The sequence below is a fragment of the Natator depressus genome, chromosome 11 (genome assembly GCF_965152275.1).
Source record: "Natator depressus isolate rNatDep1 chromosome 11, rNatDep2.hap1, whole genome shotgun sequence".
Taxonomy (NCBI): Eukaryota; Metazoa; Chordata; order Testudines; family Cheloniidae; genus Natator; species Natator depressus.
This window is the reverse complement of record NC_134244.1, coordinates 74,546,106-74,563,235: the sequence shown is the minus strand read 5'-3', so window position 1 is coordinate 74,563,235 and position 17,130 is coordinate 74,546,106. Positions and strand designations below refer to the sequence as shown.

At 56.6% G+C, this 17,130-nt stretch overlaps 1 protein-coding gene, 1 non-coding gene and 1 pseudogene across 2 annotated transcripts in view; 1 reads left to right on the top strand and 2 right to left on the bottom strand.

Moving 5' to 3' along the window:
- LOC141996214 (butyrophilin subfamily 1 member A1-like) overlaps nucleotides 1-11,796 on the bottom strand; it is a 29,620-nt pseudogene extending 17,824 nt beyond the window's left edge.
- LOC141996302 (uncharacterized) overlaps nucleotides 1-17,130 on the top strand; it is a 108,056-nt gene that overhangs the window by 59,157 nt on the left and 31,769 nt on the right. The window lies entirely within an intron of this gene.
- TRNAS-CGA (transfer RNA serine (anticodon CGA)) lies at nucleotides 13,114-13,195 on the bottom strand. Its single transcript has one exon. It is a non-coding gene; the product is annotated as a tRNA-Ser (tRNA).

Sequence of the window (17,130 nt, the reverse complement as noted above, 5' to 3'; positions counted from 1 at the left end):
GCTGAAGAGTCTGATCTGTGACTTACATGGTCCATCGGTGTAGTGTAGCGGAATTGTGTAGTGTCCCTTTAAATAGTTTGTGAGCCCAGTAACGGCGCTCACCATGTTCTATGTCTTAGAAGCCTCCAGTCAGAGCAGCAGCGTGTGTATAACTAGGCCTGACTAGATTGTGTATAGATAAACACCATCACTAGGACCCAGCTGTGCTCTGCGGTTTATGGTCGTTGTGTAAAGAGCAAAAGACCAGGGCTGGATTTAGGGGCAGGCGACCCAGCCAACCACCTGGAGTGCCAGGATTGGTGGGCGCCAGGCTCGGGGGGTGCCAGGCTTGGGGTCCTGTGTCTGTTAGTGACAAAAGGGAAAACAGAATGTTTGAAGTGAAATGTTTCAAGTATAGATGTTAGTACATTCCAGTTATTCCTACAATTAAAAATTTTCTTTGAGGAAACTTTTTTTTTTTTTGCTTATATAGGCATGAATAGATACAGATGTACAGATCCTAGCATGCCCATTTATTGTCTTATATGACAGGGATAAATCATGCATGCAAATCGTGCATCAAAGCCATGAAATGGGCTACAAATACAATAAAAGAAAAGTATTCAAAAATTTAACAAATGGAAGGGGGGGGCAATAAAGAAACGCTCCTCGCCGAGGGCACCATTTGGTCTAGGGCTGGCCCTGCAAAAAGCAGACGTGGTTTACGAGACAAGGCAGGGAAGCGAGGTGGATGGTGATGACCAGCAAGAGAACATCAGCAAACCCAGCGAGGAGCCCAGAGCTCCTACCTGACACCAGACTGTGAACCTGTAGAGCGAGGCAGAGAGCGACGTAGCCGGGCAGAGCGGAGCTCACTGTGGAGCCGGGAGAGAACGAGGGAACCTTCCCCATCATCGTAGCTGGGTCTGGGGAACAGGAGAAATAACCAACCAGATGGTGAGTGAGTGGGACGCGGTGACAGCGACACAGGGCAGTGGGGAGGAGGTAACAAGCACCAGAAGGGAAGGGATTTCCCCCACAGGTCTCGCCTGCCTGGCTCCGAGCAGGGTCAGATGTCACTGGGCCAGCAGCCGGTCCATACCACACTCACACCATGGCTGCAACTGTGGAGATGTCTGGTGTAATTTAGATTGCAATAGGACATCTACACTGAACACATCACCGGCCACCGACAGTGCCAAGAGGCATGAGCTGGAGCGACATGGTGCATCAACTATGAGAGAGGGACCGAGAGACTTTGTCCGTTGGACCATATGAACTGGAACCATAAACTCACTGAACGTTAAATCTCATCAAATGAGGGTCAATCCATCCTCATCATCGTATTCACTCACTATACTCCACACCTGAACATAGCCATTATATGAACAACATGCCCTCATATCTCAATGTCTGTCCTTTGACCCGTTAACCTTTTACCCCCAGTCGGGGATATTGCAGATTATGTATTCCTTAGCCACCCGATCTTAAACCGAACTTCGCAGCCCTTGATAATCTGTACGTTATTCCCTGATAACCTGAAACTTCTGTGCTTAAATTCTGTACTGTTCACTTTTTTAAAAAACATCATCTTAATAAAAATTTTAAATCTGTAAACTCTCCAGGGCAAGGATGGTTCCTCACTATTGGTGTGTCCAGGGCACAGCACAATGGGGCCCGCATCTTGGTTGGGCCATTTAGGAGTTACTGTAATATAAATAAATAAATAAGAAAGGAGGTATTAAGGAGAGCAAGTGAGTGCACGCAATGCCTCTGAGCGTGGTAGGAATGGCCCCTTATTGCTGTAGGAGAAAGCAGCGCCATCTCCCAGCCACACCTGTCTTGGGTGAGGGCATGGGCAGCAGGTATCACAGGCCAGGGGAGGCTCAGCCTCCCCAAACAGCCCAGCCTGCCCAGCCCAGCCCATGCTCTGCCCCCAGCCCCCACCTGCCTGCTTCCAGTTCCCTCTTTTCCGCTGGGACTTGGGCAGGGGCAGCCAGCATGTGGCTGGGACTGGGGGCAGCTGGGGCCGGTACAAGCACCGGCCTATGGCCAGGACTCAGGGTGGTGCTCCGGGGCAGGGGGTGGCTGGGGTGTCCTGGGACTGGGGGGCCAGTGGCTATGGTGGGGGGGCACCGGCAGGGAGGGGGGCGGGGACTTGGGCAGAATGGGAGAGGCCCAGGGCTAGGGTCCTGCAACGGGCAGGTCACGTGCTGCCCATAGGTGAGGGCTCTCGGAGGATCTCCCAAAGAGCAAATCAGCCCCCGGCCCCAGTGATTTTACATGTCAGTGACCCACCCAACATCTCCAGTGCTGGTGCAATGTCAGGGTTGAATTAGGATCAAGGTCACCACATCTCTGTGGCCCCTCAGCTCCGCAACGTTTAAACAATTCTAAAGTGAGATTCCCAGAGGCGGTCTGGTCTGTGCTCCTGTCTCTGAGAGCCGGTAACACGGCTTCGGTGCCTATGCCTGTCGGGTCCTTAGGCTTCCTAGGTGTGTCTGCAATCTGCGGGTACCGGGCGTAGGCGTGCCCAAGTGACTGCATACGCTGGGCATCACCTCTGGCTGGTTGGGGGCTCACGGGAGGGCTCGTGGATCTCTTTTTGGAGTCTTTTTCCTACGTTCACCCTCTGGAGGGAGAAGGCTGGGGCGCTGGCACGCATGGCCAAGGAGACTTGGGACCAGGTCAGCCGCCTCTTGGATGGCTTCCTCCATAAGGAGAAGTTTCAATTTTAGTTCCTGGTATTTTCAGGATCTGTGTGAAGGGGTGTACGACCCCTCGTTAGGCCACCAGGGACAGACCAGTCGCTGCAGGCCTCAGAAGGCCACGTCCCCTCAGCCTTGCTGCACCCGCTCCCAGTGGAAGCGACAGATAAAAGGAGGCGGCCCAGCCCAGCCTGGGCCGGCTGAGGAGGAGGAAGGACGTGTGTTGCAAGCTCCTGCAGAGAGGCCGGAGGCTCCCCAAGCAGTGGGAACCTGAGACCCGGACTGCACTGTGAGCGGCCAGGCAAGCGCAGAGGTTGACAGGGATGCTGAGCTGCGGCGAGCCGAGAGGTGTATGAGAAGCGCCCTGGGGTAGGAAGAGACCCAGGGAACGTAGTAGGAGCTGATGGTTCATCCCTTAACGTGCAATTCCCTGGCTTCATCGGGCCCTGGGTCGGCACCCGGTGGAGCTGGATGGGCCCGGGTGACCCTGCCACTCCCCCACTTCCCGCTAGGTTTGGCTACTGTTTGTTCTGCCCGGCCCAGAGGGCCAGAACCCCAACGGTGGTTGCCTCCTCCAGCCAGGATGCTCAGGGGCCACAGACTGTTTGTTTGTTTGTTTGTTTTGCCCCCCCGGGGGCGATGAACTGACTATTTGTTCTGCCCAGCCCAGAAGGTCAGGAACCCGAACTGTTACTGTCGGCCACGGGCAGGAGGCTCGGAGGCTACAGACTGCTTGTTCTACCCTGCCTGCGGGCTGATATTTGCTCAGCCCTGCCAGGGATCCTGAGACCCCACGGTTGCAATTATTTGATCCCACAGGGAGTCCAGACACGTGTGTGACGGCATGGGGGGCGGGTGGTACCTGGGCTTGGGGACGCTAGCCCCTGGCCTGGCCCATCCCTTCTGCCTCAGGCTCTTCCCCTCCCACCAGAGCCCAGAGCCCCACCCTGCACGGCCACCACCACCTCCCCCCACCCCCGGGCTGCCTGAGTGCCCCCAGCCCCGGAGAGCCAGGCGGGTGGCGCAGCCCTGCTCCCGCAGCCCCGGAGCACCAGGCAGTGGGGTGGGTGGCGTGGCCCCCCTACCCCAGTCCCAGAGCACGGGCAGTTGGGCAGGCAACATGGTCCCCCTCCTCCAGCCCCGGAGCACCAGGTGGGCACCTCCCCTTAGCCCCAGAGCACCCCCTCAGCCCCGGAGTGCCGGGTGGGAGGGCAGGCAGCATGCCCCCCCACCAGCACCAGAGCACAGGCCGGCCCCCACTAGCCCCAGCCTGGGGCCCTGGCCATGGGGGGAAGAGCCCCCCACAGCACAGCACCAGGAAGCAGGAAGAGGCCTGGGGGTGGAGCGTCAGTGGGGCCATGCAAGGCTGTTTGGGGAGGCTCAGCCTTTCCCGGCCTTCGATACCCACTACCTCTGTGTGAGGAAGTGTGCGACCTTCACACTGGATCTATGAGCGTGGCCCCCTTTAACAAACAGCCCCCGCCCATCACAATCTGACGTTCAGTTGGTGAGAGAAACCCACTAAAACGTGAGTCTACAATTCCCTGGTCCTCTTTGCTCCTAGACTTAGGGCTAGGTTCAGAAAGATTTAGGCGCTTTTCGTCAGTAAAACTTTCGTTGGCCCAGGGTGTGTTTTTTTCAAACTCTTGACCGACACAAAAGTTGTACTGATAAAAGTGAAGCGTAAACACAACCCTGGAATGTGACTCACAAAAGCCAGCACGCTACGCATGGACCTGCCTACGCTGACAATGGGAGGTGCCAGCCACAGCCAGGAACCCTCTTTGGAGATACGCGCATCTGCTGGGTTTGCAAGAAGCCAGGGGAAACGACATGTCCCTCCCACCTTTGTAGCCCCCTGGTTAGAGCACTCACCTGGGACGTGAGCGACCCAGGTGACAGCCCCCCTCTGCCTGAGGGTGAGAAGGGATTTGGACAGGGATCCGCTCTTTTCAGGAGCGTGCTCTGAGCACTAAGCTATGGGATACTGTGCTGTGAGGCCCCGTCAGTCTGTCCTAGTGAAGCTGTTGCCCTCTGGATCAATAATTAAAGCTGAATTGGAGCAGGGGGACTGGACTCTGGTCTCCCACCTTGTGGATGGGTACGCTAACCACCCTCCGATAGCGTCAGTCTCATGCGTGTGTTTTCTTGTGCTCTCTCCCTCTCCTTCAAAGAGTGATCTGGGCCAGAGCCTGAGAGAGGGAACATAAACATGAGTAGGACCCGCTTGCCGGGGGGTTACAGCACTGACCAGCGTCCAGGCCTGTGTCTCCAGCGCAGCTTTAACTGGAGAGACAGAGAACGCCTCACATCAGCATAGCCCCATGGTTCGAGCACCCTCCTGAGTCACCAGCTGCCCGGGGGGGCTCTTACCATAACCCAGCTGTGGCTCTGAGGCCCCAGCCCCGTCTGGAACCAGGTCGGGGGAAGAGCCGTGCAGACAGCTGTGGGGAGCTTCAGACCCTCCACCTGCCCTGGGCCGGGGGATGGAGGATGGGGATATGGGCTGGGGGCTGTTCTCAGGCCCGCCCAGCCTGGGCACACGGGGGGTCTGTGGCTCCCCAGCCCTGCTCCGGCTTCCAGCTTGGCTGGGGGGCAGGGCCTTGAGGGAAAGAAGGGGGGCAGGGGCGGGGCCATGGAGGGAGCAGGAGCTCCTGGCAACTTACAAATGTAGATTTTTTGTTTTGTTCCAGAACTGCACTCAAAAGGAAAACAGTGTAAACGTTTAGCACCTACAAGGCCACCGGACGTTGAGAAGAGGCGTTCGCATGGCACTTTTGTAGCCAGCATTGCATGGTAGTTATGTGCCAGGGATGCTAAACATTCGTATGCCCCTGCATGCCTTTGCCACCATTCCAGAGGACATGCTTCCATGCTGATGATACTCGTTAAAAAAAAGTAATGTGTGAATTAAATTGGTGACTCAGCTCCTTGGGGGAGAATTGTCTGTCTCCTGCTCTGTTTTTCCTGCACTCTGCCACAGATTTCATCTCCTAGCCATCTCGGATGATGACCCAACACGTGGTGTTCGTTTTAAGAACACTTTCACTGCAGATCTGACAAAAGGCCAAGAAGGACCAATGTGAGATTTCTAAAGATAGCCATAAGACTTGACCCAAGAGTTAAGAGTCTGAAATTGGACTCCAAAATTTGAGCGGGATGAGGTGTGGCGCATGCTTTCAGAAGTCTGAAAAGAGCAACACGCCAATGTGGAAACGACAAGATCCAAACCACCGAACAAGAAAATCAACCTTCCGCTGGTGACATCTCAATCTGTCATCAACACGGACGCATGACCTCTGGAATGGTGGTTGAAACGCGAAGGGACGTATGATTCTTCAGCACATCTGGGCTGTCAATATGCTGCGATGCCAGCTACAACAGTGCCCTGTGAATGCCTGGTCTCCCTTTTAGGTGACACTGTAAACGAGAAGTGGGCAACACGAGCTCCTGCAAATGTCAACAAACCTGTTTGTCTGAGCGACTGGCTGAACAAGTAGTAGGACTGAGAGGGCTTGTGGCCTTTCAAGTTTTTCATCGTTTTATTTTTGAATGCAGTTATTCCACTTCTGTTACGTGTGAAAAATGCAGATTTTTCTTCCCCATAATTACAGCACTTACTCCTAGACGACATTTGCTGACTGGCTTTAGCAAGAATCATGAAAAATGGGTCTTCTCACAGTTAGCACTGACTGTCAGCCCCTGCCATGTCGTGATACCGTTCAAAGCCCCATACACTGGTTTGAGGAAGGTATTTTAGTGCTTGTAGGCCTGGAATGTATTCAGCTGATTTTTAGAGCCCGTTAGACTTTTGGTATGTTTTTCAAAAGCATCTGTTTAAAATAATGTAGGTCTGGGATCGGGCACCTGACAACACAGATGAGGGCCTAGTGGGTTGTCCAAAACAGGTTAGGCACCAGGGGCTAGCTCCACAAAAATATTGAGGTGGGCTTGGCTGCTACTTTCACTTTAGCTACCTAAATCTGACACTGAGATGCTGCCGATCCTCAACCCCCCCACAGCTACGGCCTAAATGAAAGGGGACTGTTGCCCCCTTACTAACAGTCAGTGGGGGTGTTTTGGTTGGCTAGCTCCCAGTCCTAAAAGGGGGAAGGGTCGATGGGAAACCAGGACCCTGAGACTGATAGTCCCCAGGAACAATGGGGAGAGGCCAACGCTCCAGGTCAGCCTGAATGACAGGGCGGGCAGGCTAATGAGGGAGTCAAGAGGCCAGGGGGGTCCCGTCCTCCGTGTGAGCTGGATTTGCCGGGGTCAGACAGACAGAGTGGGGCCGAGCTAAGGAGAAAGCAGGGGCCCGAGCTGAGCTGGGGAGCGGAGCTGTGCCGATCCAGAGGGACCAGTAAAGCAGCCCAGAGAGAGCAGACCTGTCCTGGGAGCAACCAGAGCCCGAGGGGCCAGAGAAGCAGCCCAGGGAGCGGGAGGCAGAGCAGGAACCATGCAGAGACCGAGTGGTGGGGCTGGGGCGGGAGCCGTCCGGAGCTGGGTGCGGTGAGCAGCTGGGGAGAGCAAGGGGGACCCTGGGAAGCGGGCCCTGCACAGGGAGACGCCTCAGCCCAGAGGCTCTGCAGGCCAGGCTTGGATCGTAACCCTACTGGGCGGGGGCGACACTGGGCAGAAGGGTCCTGCCACTTAGCGCCTGAGAGCGTGTGGCCACCACCAGAGCGAGTGTCCAACCCGCAGCATCCCCGCAGCACGGCCAGGGCCAGAGAAGGGGCCTGGGACTTACAAGGAGCAGACTGTGAACTGCCCTGACGTTCCAGAGACGCTGTTTGTGATGTTCCCTGCCACAGAGCGGGGTGATGTGTTTCCTTTCACCTTTCCCATTTTTCCTTATTCTTTTTTAAATTAATTGTTGATTAAATAAGTTGCATTTGCTTTAAATTGTATGTACTGGTCAGTGGGTCAGGGAAGCGCCCAGTGCAGAGAGTACCCCAGAGTGGGGACACCCTAGCCCCTGTCCTAGGTGACCACCGCAGGGTTGGGGGTCGAGCCCCCCAGGACTCCTGGGCCCAGCCTTGTTGGGGTTACGAGGACTCTGCCAGACAGGAGAGTGGAAGGGGAGTCCTCGAGGGCAGGGAGCCCACTGGGTAAAGGCAGTGGGAGCGAGGACTCAGATCCTTTCGCTAGTCCACTTCACCGGGGTCGTGCAGAAGCCAGGAAATTTCCCCACAAGAGCGGGACTATTCCCCCGCTTACAGGAAGAAGGAGGTGCCTGAAAGTAGGACCCACAAAACCCAGCGTGCGAGGCATCTCCACACCGACGCTAACCAACAGGAAAGGCCGATGGGAGGGGTGTGCCCTGAGCCCCAGCCCTCTCTGGATCTCAGGTTACGAGGTCTGGCTTGGAGAGAGGTACCTCCCCTGGCTCCCGCCGGCCCAGCTTTCCCCCACCCCCTGCCCTGCCCTGCCCTGCCCCGGCCGTACCTGGTTCCAGCCCGGCCCTGCCGCGGGGTGGGACCAATACTGCTGCCAAGGCCATCCCGAGGGGGGTGCGGGCCCGGGGCAAACCCCCCTCTGCCCCAGGCCCGCCCCACTCCACCCCTTCCCCCAAGACCCTGCCTCCTTCCGCCCCTGAAGCAGCAAGATTAATCCCATACATTGGATTAATTGTGACTTATTTGCCAGATTTGAAAAGAGACCAAAAGGACCTGAGTCTCCTCGCTGTCGATAGCCCCCCGCTTGGCCAACCAGCACTGAGACGCTGAGGGGTGGGCGGCTGAGAGGTCTCACCAGAGGTCCCACAGGACGGCCCAGGTCACCATCAGAGCGGATCGCTCTCAGATCCAGAGCCACCTCTTTGTGAGGACCTCCCGCGATGAGAGCAACCCCCCCCCTTGCCCACCCTCCACACACACACCCCTCCTTGGTAGAGAGAGGGAAACAGGGAAAAAAGAAGCAAGAGAAGAGGAGAAAGGAGGGAGGAAAGAGGAAAAGGGAAACCAAAAAGGATAAACCCCAAGGTCCCCAATGTTTCCAAGCATCAAAGTGCTCGGTAGGAAATCAAATTCTGCCCCCTTAAGCCAGTGTTTTCTGTGCCGAGAATTCTGCCTGCAGCAGGTGCATCAGACCCAACAGGTTCCAAACCTCTCGCAGCCTCCGACCTTGTCCAAGGGAAGTTCGTTTTCTGGCACAATCACTGGTCGGAAAGGAGAGAACTCCACAGAGGCTCCTCCTCATGCTACGACGTGAATCCTAATTCTCTCCCCGTCCTCGAGGGGAGACCTGGCGAAGGAGACGTGCGGCTGCAAAGCCGGGGGGGTCTCAGCGACTGCCCTGGCCCTGCACCTCGGCCCTGCCCCGCTGAAGTCGGGGTCTCTCTGTGAGGTCACCCCCTCCCCACCACCTTTGCCCAATGGGCTGAGGTCCTGCAAAAGGCCTTTGTGATGTCACTGCCCCCCCATCCCTCCCCTCCCAGCTGATGTCCTGCCCCTGCCCAGCCTCTGTGGACCTTGGAGTTGTTGCCCCCGGATCTCCGCATTCAATGACTGGTGAGTCGGGGGATGGAGCCGGCTATAAATAAAATACCAGTTTTTCATAAATTAGTCGACTTAAGGCCAGAAGGGACCATTGGAGCATCTAATATGACGCCCTGCATCTCCCAGCCCTCCTGTGTATCACAAGAGCTGCTTTTTGATGAAAGCACCTTCCCGAAAGGCATCTAGTCTTCACTGGAAGACATCAAGAGATGGAGAATCCATCACTTCTCTTGGCAGTTTGTTCCAGTGATGAGTCGCCCTCCCTCTTACAAATCTCTGCCTTGTTCTAAGGAGAATTTTTCTGATTTCTACTTCCAGACATTTGTTCTTGTTTTGCCTTTCTTTGCAAGACTAAAGAGCCCTTTAAATACTTGGTGTTTTCTCTCAGCGAAGGCACTTGCAGGCTGCCATCAGCTCACCTCTCCATCTTTTTAAAAACTAAACAGACTGAGTTTTTCAATCCCTCCTTATAAGTCTTCTCCATCCCTCAATGTGGCTCTTTTCTGCACCCTCTCCAGTTTTTTTAACATTATTTTTGAAATGTGGACACCAGAACGGGATGCGGTATTCCAGTGTCAGTCTCACCACTGCTGAATCACCTCCCTTTCCATCCTCTCTTTATTCATGGATGGCATCACGGACTCACAGGACTTGTGCTCTCTCTCAGCCTCGTACAGTCCTTGGGAGGAACCCCCTTCAGTGTGACAGCCCTTCTCGGAGATCCACTCTCTCGAGGGTTAAGCCGTAGGCCCTTCCGCCTCCTGGAACCCCTCTTCTCTGAGCCTTGAGCATGCCTGTCTGCCGTGGGCCCCCTCAGGGAGTCCCCTCACTCTGGACCCCTGGGGCCTCTACTCCCAGAGGGAAGAACGCAACCCCGATCCCGAGACTGCCGTGACTCTCAGCCAGCGTAAAAGAGAGGGGTTTATTGAGCATCTGAACACAGCACAGGAAACTCTCAGGGCCTCAGGCCTAACCTCCCTCAGCACAGTCCATCTAGGTCTCTCCTGCACCCGTGTGGGCTCTGGCTGTTTTCTCTCCCCAGTCCAGAAGCCCCCTCTTTCCAGCTAAGCATCAGATATCACCTTCCCACAAGCCTGTGTCCTTTGTCTTCTGTCCCAGGTGAACAGGCTGCCTGGGTCTCCTCTATCTCAGCCTCTCCTCTCCTCCCTCTTTTCTTTCCCCCAGGCTGGAAGCAGTCACCGGGTCTTCTCTGCTCAGCCCATTGTCCTACTACTGGCCCGACCTGGCTGTGACTTCCAAGCTGGGCCTCCCGCTCACCAGTCGCTGGGGTATCCATTCTCCAGGCCTTTGCCTGAGGGCCCAACTGACAGGCGAGATCACCGCTGGTCCTCTGTAACAACAAACGACCTCTCCCACCAGTGCCACCTCGTTAAACAAACAGCACCCAGGGAAACTGAGTCCCACACGCGGCATGCAAACCATTGAAAAACCAAGAAAATCCCCCCGTCATCACCGATGGCTTTGGCCCTGTTCCCCACAGCATCGCACCGGGAGCGGATGTTGAGCGGCTCGCCCGGTATGACACCTAAATCCTTGACAGAGTCACGGCTTCCTGGAGTACAGTTCCCCCTCGGTGGCCTGCCTGCTCTGTCCTGCTGCCCGCTCCCACTGCGCCAAGAGGGGACCTGGTGACTGGAGCTGCTGTGGTTGTGTGAGAGCGCCGGGCTGAGAGACCAAAGGGCACCTCCGTTCTGGAAGAGAGGGGTCTGGCCGGTAGGCGCAATCGCCCCCGGTTTGGGGCACAGAAGGGGCTGTGGCTGGCAGCAGCTTGAAGCCCGTCCCCCAGCTGCGCTAGGCACTGTTTGAATGAATGCAACGTCCGTGTTACATACAGGCTCCGGGTGCTCGGTCGGAAGCACTGAACTGCCTCAGAGTTCTCTGTTTGCAAGGTCGGTGCCAGGAGATTAGAGAGACAAGGCGGGGAGGGGATCTCTTTCATTCTCCAACTTCTGCTGGGGAGAGACCAGCCTTCGAGCTCCGCAGAGCTCGTCCTCAGGCCCTGGTCTCTCTCCCCAACAGAAGTGGGTCCAATAAACCATATGACCTCCCTGGCCTGGTCTCTCGGTGTTTTCTGCTCCCACGGGCGTGGCTGGGAAGGGCCACAGGGCTCAGCAGGCTCAGGGAGAAACCTCAGCTCCACTGGAGACAGGAGGGGAACAAACCTCACAATCCGTGTGGTCACTGCAGGTCTGTGCAACTGCCCACTCCTCCCTCCGTGGCAGTCTGTGGGGGAGGTCTAGGGTGGCCAGAGGTCCCGATTTTAGAGGGACAGTCCCGATTTTTGGGTCTTTTTCTTATATAGTCTCCTATTACCTCCCACCCCCGTCCCGATTTTTCACACTTGCTGTCTGGTCACCCGAGGGAGGTCTGGCAGCCCCCTCCCCAGCCACAGTCCGTGCGTGCCCAGCAGTCTGTGCATGTCACAGCAGCCCCCTGCTCACTCCCACTTGGAGCCCAGATCGGGGAGGGCTGGGCCTCTGGTTTGTTTGATTCCTGAAGGGTTTTCTCGGCACTAACTTGGACCCCAAGTTTCTCCTAATTTGAGGAAATCCCTGTGAAAACTCACCTTTTCCGGGTGTCTGCTTCACACCCTCCGCCAGAGTCGTTCCCCATTCTTTCTCCAGTTCAGCTGGCAGCAGGTCTCGTGCGAGGGGCGGGGAGAGCTGAGATTTCAGGCTGCTGTGTTATGGCGGGATTGCTGCGATTAACTGGCTGAACGTGCTAATTCTGAGGACGAAACGGGGAAAGGGGCAGAGATCGAGAGTCAGGGAGTGAAATGGAGAAAATACAGGAAGCATTTCTAGCAAGGGTGAAGTGCAATGACCAGAATCCAGAATATTCTCTGCACCCCTTGTCTAACTCTGGGCCCGATTCTCTTCCGCATTGACGGCCCTTTCCCTGTCTCCGGCCGTGTCTGGAGGGCTTTATGCCCTGTCCAGCCCCTTCACACTGCCAGGAAGGGAGAGGTGTGATGGAATCTTAGCCCAAAGAAGAACCAGGCCCTGTGTCACCTTCATCCTGGGTTTCCGATGACCCCGAGAAGTTGGGGGGCCACCGGCGCCTAGAGCATGGCCCTGCCACAGAGGCCCCGCCCCTGGTCATCCTCTTCCCCCGAGGCCCCGCCCACCCACTGTTCACTCCTCTGGCCCCCGAGGTCCCCCTACCTGCCCCTCGCTCTTCTCCGCCTCTTCCCCCAAGACTCCACTCACCCCCTGCTTGCTTCTCTCTGCCCCTTTCCCTGAAGGGGGGCTACCGGGGGGCCATGGGGCCAGGCACCCGTCCCTTTTCTCTGTCTTCGGTGAGCGGGGGGCCGTGGGGTCCTTGGGGAAGGAGGTGGAGCAGGACAGGAAGAGGCACGAGAAGACAGGGCTGCGGGGGAAAAGGCCGAGGGGGGGTGGGGCGCAGGTTTTGGGGGAAGAGGCGGAGGGGGGATGGGAAGAGGCAGAGCAAGAGCAGGGCATCGGGCTAAGAGGCAGAGGGGAGCGGGGTGCAGGCGGGGCCCCCACTTCTCTGGAGCTTCGCTTCTGGCCCTCGAAAGATGACCACGGGCCCACGGGCCTCCGGAGTGGAGACCCGCCCCACATCCCCAGCATTTCCCCCCCGCATGGACGGCCTTTTGGGGGAGGCTCAGCCTCCCCTGGCCTCTGATACGGGCTGCCCGTGCTCAGCTCCTTCCACGCGCTGGAGAGGAGCAGCACCCAGGGGTGGGGCTGAGCCGGGGGGCACTGGGTGAGGGGCAGAGGCCTCGGGAGCTGAGAGCGCAGGGACACAGCATGAGGCACCATCCCAGGCATCCCCATGAAAGGAGCAGAACAGGGTTTCCTTGGGGTGGGGAGTGTATGGAGAGCGTCCCAGGGTCGGTGGAGATGTATTGCCCTGGTGAGCAAGTGTGGCTAAAACACAGGCCTCGCTGTGAGCAGGATTTGAACCTGCGCAGGGAAACCCGATTGGATTTCGAGTCCAACGCCTTAACCTCTCGGCCATCACAGCTGTGAGTGACGTGACCCCCTCAGGCCCGAGAAACTGGTAAATAATCACAGTGCCCAGGCCTGAAGTCATCAGAAACACAGAATTCAAACAGGAAACCTGGCTCCCAAAGCGCAGGGGGATTTGGGGTTCTCATTGCTTAGCCATGTGGTTAAACATGAAACCAACCCCTTCCTGTGGGGCCTGTAATTGTTTAAAGATAGGGACATGGAGACAGGGAGAGGTTCACTGACCTGCAACTGGACCGAGATCAACTCCCCTCAAACCAGCTCATTCCTCACCGGTTTCTGAATGGTCATCACGTCATACAGACGTTTGCTCACTCCTGCCCTGGGCAGAAGAGAACCCCAGTGCCCTGGAGGTGAGAGGCCCGGACTGTGTCCCCGGAGTCCCGGGGCATCGTCCCTGCCCTGAGGCTGTGGCTGCACTGGGGAGTTTCTGTTTTGGGTGGGCAGGGGCCAGTGAGGCTCAAGCCAGCTCCGACGTCGGGGTCTGGGGAGGGTATGCTACTTCCACCCCCTGACTCACCTCAGCAGGCCACCCGCCTGTCTGGACTTGGGGGGCCTACCACCAAAAATTATAACTCAAAGGTGGGGGGGCTCAGCTCAAAAAGTTTGAGGTGCAGGGAGAGGGACAGCTAGGGGCTGTGTCTGGGCAGAGGGTAGCTCAGGGTGCAGGGAGGAGGTAGCTAGGGGCTGTGTCTGGGCAGAGGGTAGCTCAGGGTGCAGGGAGGGGGGTAGCTAGGGGCTGTGTCTGGGCAGAGGGTAGCTCAGGGTGCAGGGAGGAGGTAGCTAGGGGCTGTGTCTGGGCAGAGGGTAGCTCAGGGTGCAGGGAGGAGGTAGCTAGGGGCTGTGTCTGGGCAGAGGGTAGCTCAGGGTACAGGGAGACTCCTAGGGGCTGTGCATAGGGGTGTGCAGGGGGGTAGCTCAGGGTGCAGGGAGGGGGGTAGCTAGGGGCTGTATCTGGGCAGAGGGTAGCTCAGGGTGCAGTGACGGGGGTAGCTAGGGGCTGTGTCTGGGCAGAGGGTAGCTCAGGGTGCAGGGAGGAGGTAGCTAGGGGCTGTGTCTGGGCAGAGGGTAGCTCAGGGTGCAGGGAGACTCCTAGGGGCTGTGCATGGGGGTGTGCAGGGGGGTAGCTCAGGGTGCAGGGAGGGGGGTAGCTAGGGGCTGTGTCTGGGCAGAGGGTAGCTCAGGGTGCAGGGAGGAGGTAGCTAGGGGCTGTGTCTGGGCAGAGGGTAGCTCAGGGTGCAGGGAGGAGGTAGCTAGGGTCTGTGTGCTCTCAGGGCTCCCCTGCGGTCCCTGTACCCTGAGGGCTCTGCCAGCCACAAAGCAGCCGGGTCCCCCCGCCCAGGCAGCTCTTACCAGCTGCATGAGCAAAGGGGAGCAGCTTCAACCCCCTGCAGCAGCAGGAGACGAGGCAACGCTGCGGCTGCCTGCTCCATGGCACCAGTCAGAGCAGCAGCTGTCCCACGCTGCCGGACTCTGACTTCCCACCTCCGACCTAGCAAGGGGGTGGAGAGAGGAGGTGGTGGAGGGGGGGTGTGGAGCTACCCCAGGACTGCCCTGCTCTTGCACTGTAGTTTGGGGGGGGGGGTGTAACACCCCTGTGTTCCCCCAACTCTGCCCATGGGCTCAGGGCTTCTGGCCCTTGGGGAGCACCGGGGCTCGGGGCTCCAGAATTCAGCCCTGCTGCTCCCGGCTTCAGCCCTGCGGGAGGTGCTGGGGTTCGGGCTTTGGATTTTAGCCACGGGGCCCTGCGGCCCCCCTGAAAGGGTTCATGGACCCCCAGTGGGCCACGAACCCCCTGTTGAGAACTGCTGGTCTAGAAAACATGATCTACGAGGAAAGGTTGAAAGAACTGGGTTTGTTTAGTCTGGAGAAGAGAAGACTGAGAGGGGACATGAGAACAGTTTTCAAGTACATAAAAGGTTGTTACAAGGAGGAGGGAGAAAAATTGTTCTTGTGAATCTCTGAGGACAGGACAAGAAGCAATGGGCTGAAATTGCAGCAAGGGAGGTTTAGGTTGGACGTTAGGAAAAACTTCCTGCCAGCATAGTTAAGCACTGGAACAAATTACCTAGGGAGGTTGTGGAATCTCTGTCATTGTAAGTTCTTAGCAGGATCGACAGTCACCGCTCAGGGATGGTCTAGATGAGGGGTAGTCAATTATTTTTTGTCAAGGTCCAAATTCTTCATCAATGTACAGTCAGGGGCCAGACTGCAGAGAAAATCATTTACAAAAATAATAATAACGATAATATGTAAATAAAAAGTTTCTGGGGTCTGTTCAAAAGCGTCTGGCAATCCGGATTTGGCCCGTGGTTCGCCTGTTGACAGCCCCTGGTCTAGATAATACAGGAGAATTACGGAGACCTCGGGAATGGAGGTTGTTCGTAACTTTGCCCAAGCCGTTATGGGCTGCTCCTCAGGGCGGAGTGCTCGGAACGGGGGCTCACACTCTGCAGCGGCTGCCCGGCAAGTTTCTGATTCTAGCCCCCTGACTGCAAGGGTGATGCGTGAGGCACTCGGGGGCGCTTTGGCACCAGTGGGTGCGCAGTGCAGGCTGGGGCCCTTTCAAACGCAGCCGCTCCTCCAGAGCGCGGCAGGCGGGCAGGAGTTCGGGCTCCAGCAGCTGACGCTCTCGGCCAGGTTCCAGCAGCAGCTCAGGGAGCTTCTTTCCTGGACTGAGACTAAGGTTGCAGGCTTGTCCCCCTCCCAGCCAGAGGCGGGAAACGGCCCCTGTGGCTAGTGCAGACCCCAGCACTCCTTCTCGGGAGCTCACAGCTGTGCCTGTGAACCTCAGCGTCTTCACCTGTACGTGGCTGGCCTTCCACGTGGCAAGTGGTGGGTGGGGTGGGGACAGGCAGCCCCGATGTGCCTAACTTGACGATGCAGTGCCGGCACAGCACGGTATTTGTTGGGTTTTTTTGTTTTTCGTCTCCGCTGCTGCCTGACTGCGTACTTCTGGGTCCACGTGGTGTCTGGTTGACGGGTCCGTCTGTAACTCTGGTGTTCGTATTTTTGAGGTTCTACTGTACTTAGTCCTGCCTTGAGTGCAGGGGACGGGACTAGGACGGTCCTTCCGGTTCTGTGATTCCATGGAAAGGACTAATGTGGGTTTTTTAATCTGACCTCCGGCATTACACCAACAATATGATTTTACCCAGTAATTCCCGGAGAATTCAAAGGATAAGAGATAAGGATAAGGATAAGAGAACACAAAGGATCCACTGATCAAGTTCCAGATCTCAGCTGTATAGTGGTGTGCAGTGAGCCCCTGTGCAGCTGAGCTCCTTGGCAGTAGGAAGTATGCATCCCCGTCAGTGCTCCTTAAATGCTACCCCACGCCTTTGCAGTCCAAGACTAGGTCTTTTAAGAAAGAATGCTCCACAGCCACCAAGAAGGGGCCAGGCTTTACCTGAGAGCTAGGTTCATACTGAAACCTGCCTCTGTCAGACATCTTTTACTTCCAAAATCTTCTACTGGACGATCTAGGCATATAAGCATCACTCCTGATCCCTTCCCAGAACCCCACCCCTGAATGCTACATGCACGTAAAGCAAATGTTGACAGATTATCTGTTTTGGTCAGGAGCCAGAAACATAGCTAATACTCTGACTCTGTGCAGCTCTCTCCAGAAAACCATGGCAAGAGAGTTTATTTGTAAATGGGAAGAAATAATCTGCATTTTTAAAGTTCTTTGGGACAGTGATAAAAGTCATTTTAGACATGCAAAGTATTATGAACTTGGCATTCTCACACTTAGATGCTTCTGTAGGCTGTACTCATTGCACACACTGAGGGCTCCTGGCTGCCCTCCATTCCCCTCCCCCCATGTGCCACCCTCCCATCCTCTCTATTTCACAGATTCCCTGCATCTGCTCACCCCTCTTTCATGTCACAGGCTCTGTCCCATGTTTCTTCATCTCCCCTAGGCTG